Raw genomic sequence first — 10,529 nt, 5'->3', positions numbered from 1 at the left:
CCAAATGGAGTGTTTGCCTACAGGCATATGCCATTTGGGCTATGTAATGCACCTACAACTTTTCAACGCTGCATGCTTTCCATCTTCTCGGATATGATAGAAAATTTCATTGAAGTTTTCATGGATGACTTTTCAGTATTCAGAGATTCCTTTCCCAATTGCCTAAATCATCTTGCCTTGGCATTAAAAAGATGTCAAGAGACCAATCTAGTCTTGAATTGGGAAAAATGACACTTTATGGTAACAGACGGAATAGTCCTTGGCCATAAAGTTTCTAACCAAGGTATTGAGATAGACAGAGCTAAGGTAGAGCTAATTGAAAAATTACCTCCACCGAGTGATGTCAAGGCAATTAGGAGCTTTTTGGGGGCATGCTGGCTTCTGCATAAGGTTTATTAAAGATTTTTCAAAGATAGCCAAGCCCTTAAGCAATCTCCTTATGTCTGATACACCATTTATCTTTGATGAGAAGTGCATGCTCGCATTTGAAAACTTGAAAAAGAATCTATCCTCAGCTCCTATCATCACCCCTTCTGATTGGAATTCACCATTCGAACTGATGTGTGATGCATCTGATTTTGCAGTTGGGGTAATGTTAGGACAGAGAAAAGAAAATTTGGTGCATGTCATATACTATGCCAGCAAGGCCCTGAATGACACTCAACGAAATTATACCACTACCGAAAAGGAGTTGCTGGCAATAGTTTTTGCATTTGACAAATTTAGATCATACCTCATTGGTTCTAAAGTGATTGTTTTCACTGATCACACGGAACTTAAATATCTACTTGCCAAAAAAGAATCAAAACCAAGACTAATCAGATGGATCTTATTGTTGCAGGAATTTAATATTGAGATTAGAGACAAAAAGGGCGTAGAGAACAAGGTAGCAGATCATTTATCCAGAATCCCTTGTGAGAAAGGTGCTACACATGATACAAGTGTGAATGAGTTCTTTCCAGATGAGCAGCTAATGTTGGTTCACAAGGAACCCTAGTTTGCAGATATTGCCAATTTTAAGGCAGCTGGTGACTTGCCTCCTGGATTCAACAAACATCAAAGAAGAAAACTCATCAATGATGCTAAATATTTCATTTGGGATGAGCCTTATCTCTTCAAGAAATGCTCAGATGGAATCCTTAGGAGGTGCATTTCAGAAGAAGAGGGATGAGAGGTCTTGTGGAATTGTCATGGTGCTAGCTATGGAGGTCATTTTGGAGGAGAAAGAATCGCAGCAAAGGTGCTACAATGTGGATTCTTCTGGCCCACTATCTTCAAGGATGCTAAGGAACTGGTGAGGAGCTGCAATGAGTGCCAAAGGACTGGAAATCTGCCCAAGAGAAATGAGATGCCACAACAATATATCTTAGAACTTGAACTGTTCAATGTATGGGGGATCGACTTCATGAGACCATTCCCAACCTCATATTCAAACAAGTATATCTTGGTGGCAGTGGACTATGTATCTAAGTGGGTGGAGGTCGTGGCAACCCTAACAAATGACAACAAGGTGGTCATAAACTTTCTTAGAAAGAATATCTTCACCAGATATGGAGTTCCACGAGCCCTCATCAGTGACGGAGGGAATCATTTTTGCAATAGACCATTGGAGACCCTACTCTTAAGGTATGGGGTGAAGCATAAGGTTGCCACACCTTATCATCTCCAAACAAGTGAACAAACCGAGATATCCGACAGAGAGTTAAAAAGGATATTGAAAAAGACTGTGGGGGCATCAAGGAAGGACTGGGCGAAAAAAGTGGATGATGCTCTTTGGGCGTACAGGACAACCTTCAAAACACCAATTGGGATGTCCCCATATCAACTGGTATATGGAAAAGCATGCCACCTACCATTAGAGCTGGAGCACAAAGCCTTTTGGGCTATCAAGATACTGAACCTCGACAGCACTACTGCTGGTGAAAAAATAGTCTTACAGCTGCAAGAACTGGAAGAGTTTAGGTCTCAAGCCTATGAAAACACTAAGATCTATAAGGAGAAAGCAAAAAGGAGACATGATCTCAACTTGGCACCAAGAAGTTTCGAAGAAGGACAACATGTACTCCTCTACAACTCCAAACTGAGACTCTTCCATGGAAAACTTAAATCAAGGTAGTCTGGACCCTTTTTGGTCACAAAGGTCTCACCTTATGGGCATATAGAAATCATGGAAGAAAGCTCAAAGAGGACATTTACTGTGAATGGGCAAAGACTCAAACACTACTTGGGCAGCATGGGGGAAGACCCCAAACAGAAGTATAATCTCAACTAGAGAAGCCACCGTCGAGCTAGCGACGCTAAAAAAGTGCTTTGTTGGGAGGCAACCCAACCTGAGGTAGTTTCTTTTCATTATTATCTCAATAAAGGATTCAAGAAGAATTCTCCATATTGTGAGGAGTGGTGCACGAAATTGTGATCACTATAACTGCGCACAACTAACCAGCAAGTGTACTGGGTCGTCCAAGTAATAAACCTTACGCGAGTAAGGGTCGATCCCACAGAGATTGTTGGTATGAAGCAAGCTATGGTCACCTTGTAAATCTTAGTCAGGCAAACTCAAATGGGTATGGTGATAAACGCATAAAACATAAAGATAAAGATAGAGATACTTATGTAATTCATTGGTAGGAATTTCAGATAAGCGTATGAAGATGCCTTCCCTTCCGTCTCTCTGCTTTCCTACTGTCTTCGTCCAATCCTTCTTCTTCCTTTCCATGGCAAGCTTAAGCAAGGGTTTCACCGTTGTCAGTGGCTACCTCCCATCCTCTCAGTGGAAATGTTCAACGCACCCTGTCACGGCACGACTATCCATCTGTCGGTTCTCGATCAGGCCGGAATAGAATCCAGTGATTCTTTTGCGTCTGTCACTAACGCCCCGCCCTCAGGAGTTTGCACGTCACAGTCATTCAATCATTGAATCCTACTCAGAATACCACAGACAAGGTTAGACCTTCCGGATTCTCTTGAATGTCGCCATCAGTTCTAGCCTATACCACGAAGACTCTGATCTCACGAAATGGCTGGCTCGTTTGTCAGGCGAGCACTCGGTTGTCAGGCGATCAACCATGCATCGTGTATCAGGAATCCAAGAGATATTCACCCAATCGAAGGTAGAACGGAGGTGGTTGTCAGTCACACGTTCATAGGTGAGAATGATGATGAGTGTCACGGATCATCACATTCATCAAGTTGAAGAACAAGTGATATCTTAGAACAAGAACAAGCGGAATTGAATAGAAGAACAATAGTAATTGCATTAATACTCGAGGTACAGCAGAGCTCCACACCTTAATCTATGGTGTGTAGAAACTCCACCGTTGAAAATACATAAGAACAAGGTCTAGGCATGGCCGAATAGCCAGCCTCCCAATGAGGGTTCAATCATCAAAACATGATCAAAAGATCCAAAGATTGAAAGATCCAAAGTGATCAAAAGATTTTTAATACAATAGTAAAAGGTCCTACTTATAGAAAACTAGTAGCCTTGGGTTTACAGAGATGAGTAAATGACATAAAAATCCACTTCCGGGCCCACTTGGTGTGTGCTTGGACTGAATATTGAAGCATTTTCGTGTAGAGACTCTTATTGGAGTTAAACGCCAGCTTTGGTGCCAGTTTGGGCGTTTAACTCCCATTTTGGTGCCAGTTCCGGCGTTTAACGCTGGAATTTCTGAGGGTGACTTTGAACGCCGGTTTGGGCTATAAAATCTTGGGCAAAGTATGGACTATCATATATTTCTGGAAAGCCCAGGATGTCTACTTTCCAACGCCGTTGAGAGCGCGCCAATTAAGCTTCTGTAGCTCCAGAAAATTCACTTCGAGTGCAGAGAGGTCAGAATCCAACAGCATTTGCAGTCCTTTTTAGTCTCTGAATCAGATTTTTGCTCAGGTCCCTCAATTTCAGCCAGAAAATACCTGAAATCACAGAAAAACACACAAACTCATAGTAAAGTCCAGAAAAGTGAATTTTAACTAAAAACTAATAAAAATATACTAAAAACTAACTAGATCATACTAAAAACATACTAAAAACAATGCCAAAAAGCGTACAAATTATCCGCTCATCAAGGAGCTAAGTTTGGTGTTGCACACCAAAACCTTCCAAGGGTGAATTTGAAACTTTAAGTTTGGTGTTCCACCAAGGACTCCACCTGAAGAGTGCATTGCAACCCTTCATTGATAAAACATCTGCTCTAACAAACGGAGAAACTACTTGACAAAAATGTTTAATCTCTAATGCATAGTTGCTTTTCTAATTCATAATTGTCTCTTAATAAAAGTACATGAGGTTTCTGCATGTATTCAATTTGTTGCATTAGGCAAAGAACTAAGTTTGGTGTTCACACACCAAATTAAGTTCAAAAATTCACAGGCATACATGCATGCTAACCATTTTCCAAGTGCTTGGGGAAACAAGAAACTTCCAATAGTTTTATAGGAAGTCAATCAATCTCAGGAAGGAACCATACATCATCATCCAAGGAAGACATCAAGAGGTTGTATTGAACTATCTCTGAGTATAGTGCTTTAATTGAAAGTATGATTGAATATTATTCTCATGGATATCCATATTCTGCTTGTTCTCTCCTTAGTCACATATAAGTGTGTTGGTCTAAGTCCCTAGCTTTCCAATTTTATCTTTCTTATATGTATTCTTGTCATTTAAGTCAATTAAAAAGAAGATGTTATGAAAAACAAGAGTGGGTTTAGCTTGTGAAGTAATTTCTTAAGTTTATGGTATGGTAACTAATTAGCTAAGTTGGTTCACCAACAAGGTAATCAGGCAATTATATGCTCTAAATCACATGCTTAGAAAACATCCTATTGAGACTAACCAATTAACAAGATCCTAATAAGAAAAAGAGAAAGAATAATAAGAGTATGAAAAGGAAGGAAAAGTTATAAGAAATAAGGCTAGGCACCAAGGGTTTGAATATTGAGGCATGTGTCTGTGGTGTTCCTGTGCAAGGGATATGCTTGGATGAATAAGATCTTAGGGGTGCCTTATCACTTGGTAACTTGGGTTAACTAATCCGGGATTATCAGCTGAAAGTCCATTATCAAGAGCAACCTTTGCTACAGAGCACTTAGTAACCCAAAGAGGTGCTGGACACCAAGGTCTCAAGAAAGAAAAAAAATAACAAACCATGTGCCTGTGGTGTGTATGTATGGGGGAAAGAGGCTTGAGGGAGTAAGTCCTTATGGGTGTCTTAACACCTAGCACCTTGAACCAACTGGTTCGGGAGTGTTGGCTGAAAGCTTATCTTAAAGAGTCGCCCTCTCACAGAGCACTTAGCCTAAAAAGAATGCAATAAACTCTGGAAAGGAAGGGAAGATCAATAAATAAGAAGTTTCAAAGGATGCAATGAAACAAGTGTTCAAGGGCATGATAAGGGCCTGAACACCAGTGAAGGAATGAACCTAAGTTGCTGTGCATGAAACCCCATAAACCAGAAATTTGACTTCTATAACAATAGATTGTTTATCTTGTTCTTTCATTCATTCTTCCTATGTTTTAGTACTTGCTTAGGGACAAGCAAGCTTTAAGTTTGGTGTTGTGATGCCAGGGCATCTTGGCCAGTTTCACTGACCTTTTCTTTACTGTTTTAGGGTAGTTTCATGAATTTTCTTAGTAAATAAGCAAGTTTTGGATGATAATACACTTACATCTTGATTCAAGCAAACATTGTGAACTTTACATGATTTCATGAGAATTAGGCAGGAATTGAATGATATAATTGATGATGCATGATCTCATGACTTGGAATAGAGCTTTGATGCTCTTTAATTTCTTGATTTTAGGACAAAGGAAGCAAGAAGGAGCCACGTTAATCTAATTAACGTGACCACTAACGTGGAATGGGGACAAGCTTATAGCGTTAATGGAAAAAGTGATTGCCAATAACGCCTTCGAAGCCATCATAGCCCACGTTATTTGCCATGTTAACTACATTAACTTGGTACCTAACGTAGAGGAGGAAGAGGAGCTCCAACGTTAGTGGTAAAAGTGAATTCTACTAACGTTCCACAAAGGCACAATTAAGCCACGATAAGAGTCATGTTAATCTAATTAACGTGACCTCTAATGTGGGAGGAGGAAGCAATCGCCAATGTTAGTGACACTCACCTTTGTCACTAACGTTGGACTAAGCCAAGAGTGCCCACGTTAATGGTCACGTTAAGACCACTAACGTGAAGAGTAACGTGGAGCTAAGCATGATAAGCCAACGTTAGTGACACTCACCTTTGTCACTAATGTTGGAGATGGCGATCACCACCACGTTAGTGGCCACGTTAATCCAATTAACGTGAACTCTAACGAGGGAAGGAGGGGCGTTTGGAGCGTTAGTGACAAGGGTAAGCGTCACTAACACTCTCGAAGCTTAGGCATGCCCACGTTAAGGGTCACGTTAGTTATACTAACGTGAACTCTAACGTAGGGAAATGGGGCAAAAAGCAATGTTATTGGAAAAGGTGAGTGCTAATGGTCACGTTAGTGCCACTAACATTGAAGTTAACGTGGATCATTTTGGGTTGGAACATTAATGAAAAAGGTGATCGTCACTAATGTTCTCGGACCCATATTTTCACTTAACGTTAACACCACTAACGTCCTAACTAACGTCCATGCCTAACTCACACTTTTCTGCAAGCAAAGCTGAGCCCACTGAAGATTGTAACTGCTTCAACTCAAGATCAAAGGCCCATATCCAAGACCTGAAGAACTAACTAGAAGATCAAGAAGAGTAGTATATATAGGAGTGTTTTGAACTAGAAGGGGGCTTGGAATTTTTGGAGAACTACACTCTATATATTTACTTTTCTGCATTTTATAGTTTTGTGAAGAATGTACTCTTTTCTACCATTTTCCATTTCCAGAGCTATGAACAGCTAAACCCCCTGTCATTCGAATAGGGAGCTCTGTTGTAATTTGATGGATCAATTATAGTTTTCATTCTTCTTCCTCTTTCTTTTCTCTTGATTTATTAGAAAGCTTTCGATCTTAATTCAATTGGTTAGTTGTCTTGGAAAAGAAACTCTCCATAATTAGATCTCCTCTGAGCCTTGGAAAAGGGATAAGGAGATCATACTAGAAATGCTTTCTCATGTTGGACCAAATTGGGGTTTGGACGGATATAGTGACATGTAATCCTCCCAACACTTTGATTTGGAAATACATGTGGTATAATCAGTGACCATACTTCATCTCTTCCCATGAGCAATTAAATCAAGGAATTGGGCAATTGTTCAAGCTTAGAGAGATTGGGTTGTCAAGGATTTGGGATCCAATCATCTAAGATTGCCAAGGAGATCAATGAATGCATTGATTGAGGAAGAGATGTGAATGAACTTGATCTGGAGAATGCAACATCTCCTAAGCCCAATGAATCCCCCATTTCTGATCTTACCCATTCTCTTTACATTCTGCCATTTATCTTCATGCTTAATTTCCCAAATCCCCATTTAAGATTCTGCCCTATATTTTCTGCATTTTACTTTCCCGCCATTTAATTTTCTGCAACTCTCAACCAAATTTCTGTTTAGGTCAACTAGCACATCTTTCCAACTAAAGTTGCTTGACCAATCAATCCCTGTGGGATTCGACCTCATTCTATTGTCAGTTTTTACTTGACGACAATTTAGTATACTTGCCAAAGGGAAATTTGTTGAGAGACAAGTTTTTGTGCATCACATACACATGAGAAGGGGGCAATTATAGCACAAATTGGTAGTAATGCATGCTAAAGGGGTCAAAAACATAAAAAATCTCATGTAACACTCAACCTTAAGGATTTCTTTAACATCTCAATTCACTCAAACCATTATCGATGGACTCCTCATGAGCAATATGACACCAAAATCAAGCAAAATCAACCATAATATGAACAAATCATAAACCAAACAATCACAAAAGGCACAAAGATGCAAAAGAGCTATATGCAAGAAACTATACACAAAGGAAGATCCAACCTAGCACTTTTCTTTAACGTCCTTATGTTGGACGGTCATGATCTCAAATCTCATCGCCTTCGTGTGCGTCCTCAAGAAGGAACACCTCAACCTCTTTGTTACTTTTCATTTTCTCTCTATGGTATAACTATAGATGATGACCATTAACTTTGAAGATGTTGGAGCTTAAAGGGTGTCTTAGGTGGAAGACCCCATTTGGCTCTACTTTCTCCACTCTATAAGGACCTTCCCACCTTGACCTCAACTTTTTGGGCCCCAACCTCAACCTAGAGTTATAAAGGAGAACTAACTCACCCGCTCTAAACTCTCTCCTTCTTATGTTTCTATCATGCACTGCTTTCATCTTCTCCTTGTAGAGCCTTGAATTCTCATAGGCATCCAATCGAAGGCACTCAAGCCCACTAACTATAACTTCCTTTCGAATTCAACCCCAAATCTTGTGTTGCATTCTTTTACGACCTAATACACTTTATGTTCTATCTTTACCGGGAGATGACAAGCCTTCCCATAGACCAACCGGAATGGGCTCATGCCAATTGGCGTCTTGTAAGTTGTCTGGTAGGCCCAAAGTGCATCTACGAGCTTAGTACTCTAATCCTTCCTATGAGGCTTCACAACCTTTTCCAATATGTGTTTGATTTCCCGGTTGGAGACATCGGCTTGGCCATTTGTTTGGGGGTGGTATGCCGTGGCCACTTTATGGATGATGCCATACTTCCTCATTACACCTGCTGATGGGGGAAAAACTATTCCACACAAACTCACCGGCAAGTATACCGGGTCGCATCAAGTAGTAAAACTCACAAGAGTGAGGTTGATCCCACGAGGATTGATTGGATTAAGCAACTTTAGTTAGGTGATTAATTTAGTTAAGCTAATATTGATGAATTGAGTGGAAATTGATTGGCAGAATGTTAAAGTGCTAGGAATTGTAACTTGCATAATGTAATTGACCAGAAAGCTAAATAACAAAAAGCAAAATTTATTGGATCCCAATTCCTTGGCAATCCAATCTCTCTAATCACAATCAATCTTGCCAAATCCTTGATCTAATTGTCATGAGAAGAGTTAGAGCACGTTTCTCTCATCCATAAGCCACACTAACTCTCAAGATCTCAATTCCTCCCGAATGGTGTTGATCAAGAGAGTAGTGAAGGATAGAACTTCAGTTCTAATGAAGGTGATTCCCCTTACGAGGCTCACACCCACATTTAATTGAGTTAAACCCCCTTCTTGAGTGAATACTTCACAATCAAAGTAGAAGATACCCAATAGCTACACAATTGAATTTAGAAGAAGAAGAAGTTCATTGATTCATTAGAATTACAATAGAGCTCCTCCCCCTAATGAAATTGGGGTTTAATTCATCATTGCTCTAGTACCAAATAAAAGAAAAGAAAAGTTGTAGAAAAATAAATGACAAAAAAAAGAACAGATCTAAAATTCTCAAGAAAACAGAAAAGAAAATGGTGAAGAAGAAGATATGCAGAAGAGATCAAAAGTCCCCAAAGAAATTAAATTTCCTTCTATTTATACACTTTCTAATTTGGTCATTCAAGTACTTGGAGTGGGCTTTTTGGCCTTTGATGAAACAGATCAGAATGGATCATCAGTTGGTGTGGTTGGGATCTTGCTTTAGGAGAACGCAGCGTTTTCAAAATGAACGCTGCGTTTATTCATCGACGCGTGCTGATGACAAGTCATCATATACCCATTTTTCAAGCTAATTTCACTTGTTTTATTAGTCTTTATGCACTTTCTTGCATCCTAAGTAAGTGATTTGGAATGAAAATGCATAACTTCTTTAAATCAAACAACTACCATTAAATTGATGCTAACTCATGAGGTTTAAGCTAAATTTAATTGATTTTTAATTGATTTATAAGCCTTGTGAATTTAGTGATACTTTGAGTGGTTGTTTTGATTATTTAAAGGTGAAGAAAAGAAGAAAAGAGGAAGCGTGGCTTAAGAAAGCGTGGCCCAAGAGAGAAAAGAGTGTGGCGCATGGAAGGGAGGAAGCAAACATTGCCCTCCACAAGGGCACGCTGCCCTCTAGGAGGGCAACATAAGGAAGCAAGCTTTGAGAGGCAACACTGCCCTGCCCTCCTCAAGGGCAGAGCACAAATTGGTGCCATGGATCAAGGAGAGCAAAAACTCTGCCCTGCCCTCCTCAAGGGCAATATCGGGCTCAGTGATGCACGGCCAGCGCACAAGAGTTGGCGCACCAAGGGAGTCTCGGCAGCAACAGCACGCACGGGCAACAGAATCTGGCGCACCAAAAAAATCTGCCCTGCCCTCCACAAGGGCAGGGCAGCATCCTGCAGCACCACACGCACCAACACGTACGCACAAAGCAGCGTGCTGATGAGCGGATAATTTGTACGCTTTTTGGCATTGTTTTTAGTATGTTTTTAGTATGATCTAGTTAGTTTTTAGTATATTTTTATTAGTTTTTAGTTAAAATTCACTTTTCTGGACTTTACTATGAGTTTGTGTGTTTTTCTGTGATTTCAGGTATTTTCTGGCTGAAATTGAGGGACCTGAGCAAAAATCTGATT

Source organism: Arachis duranensis, chromosome 4 (genome assembly GCF_000817695.3).
Source record: "Arachis duranensis cultivar V14167 chromosome 4, aradu.V14167.gnm2.J7QH, whole genome shotgun sequence".
Classification (NCBI taxonomy): Eukaryota; Viridiplantae; Streptophyta; class Magnoliopsida; order Fabales; family Fabaceae; genus Arachis; species Arachis duranensis.
The sequence above is the reverse complement of the archived record's forward strand: the minus strand, read 5'-3'. Positions refer to the sequence as shown.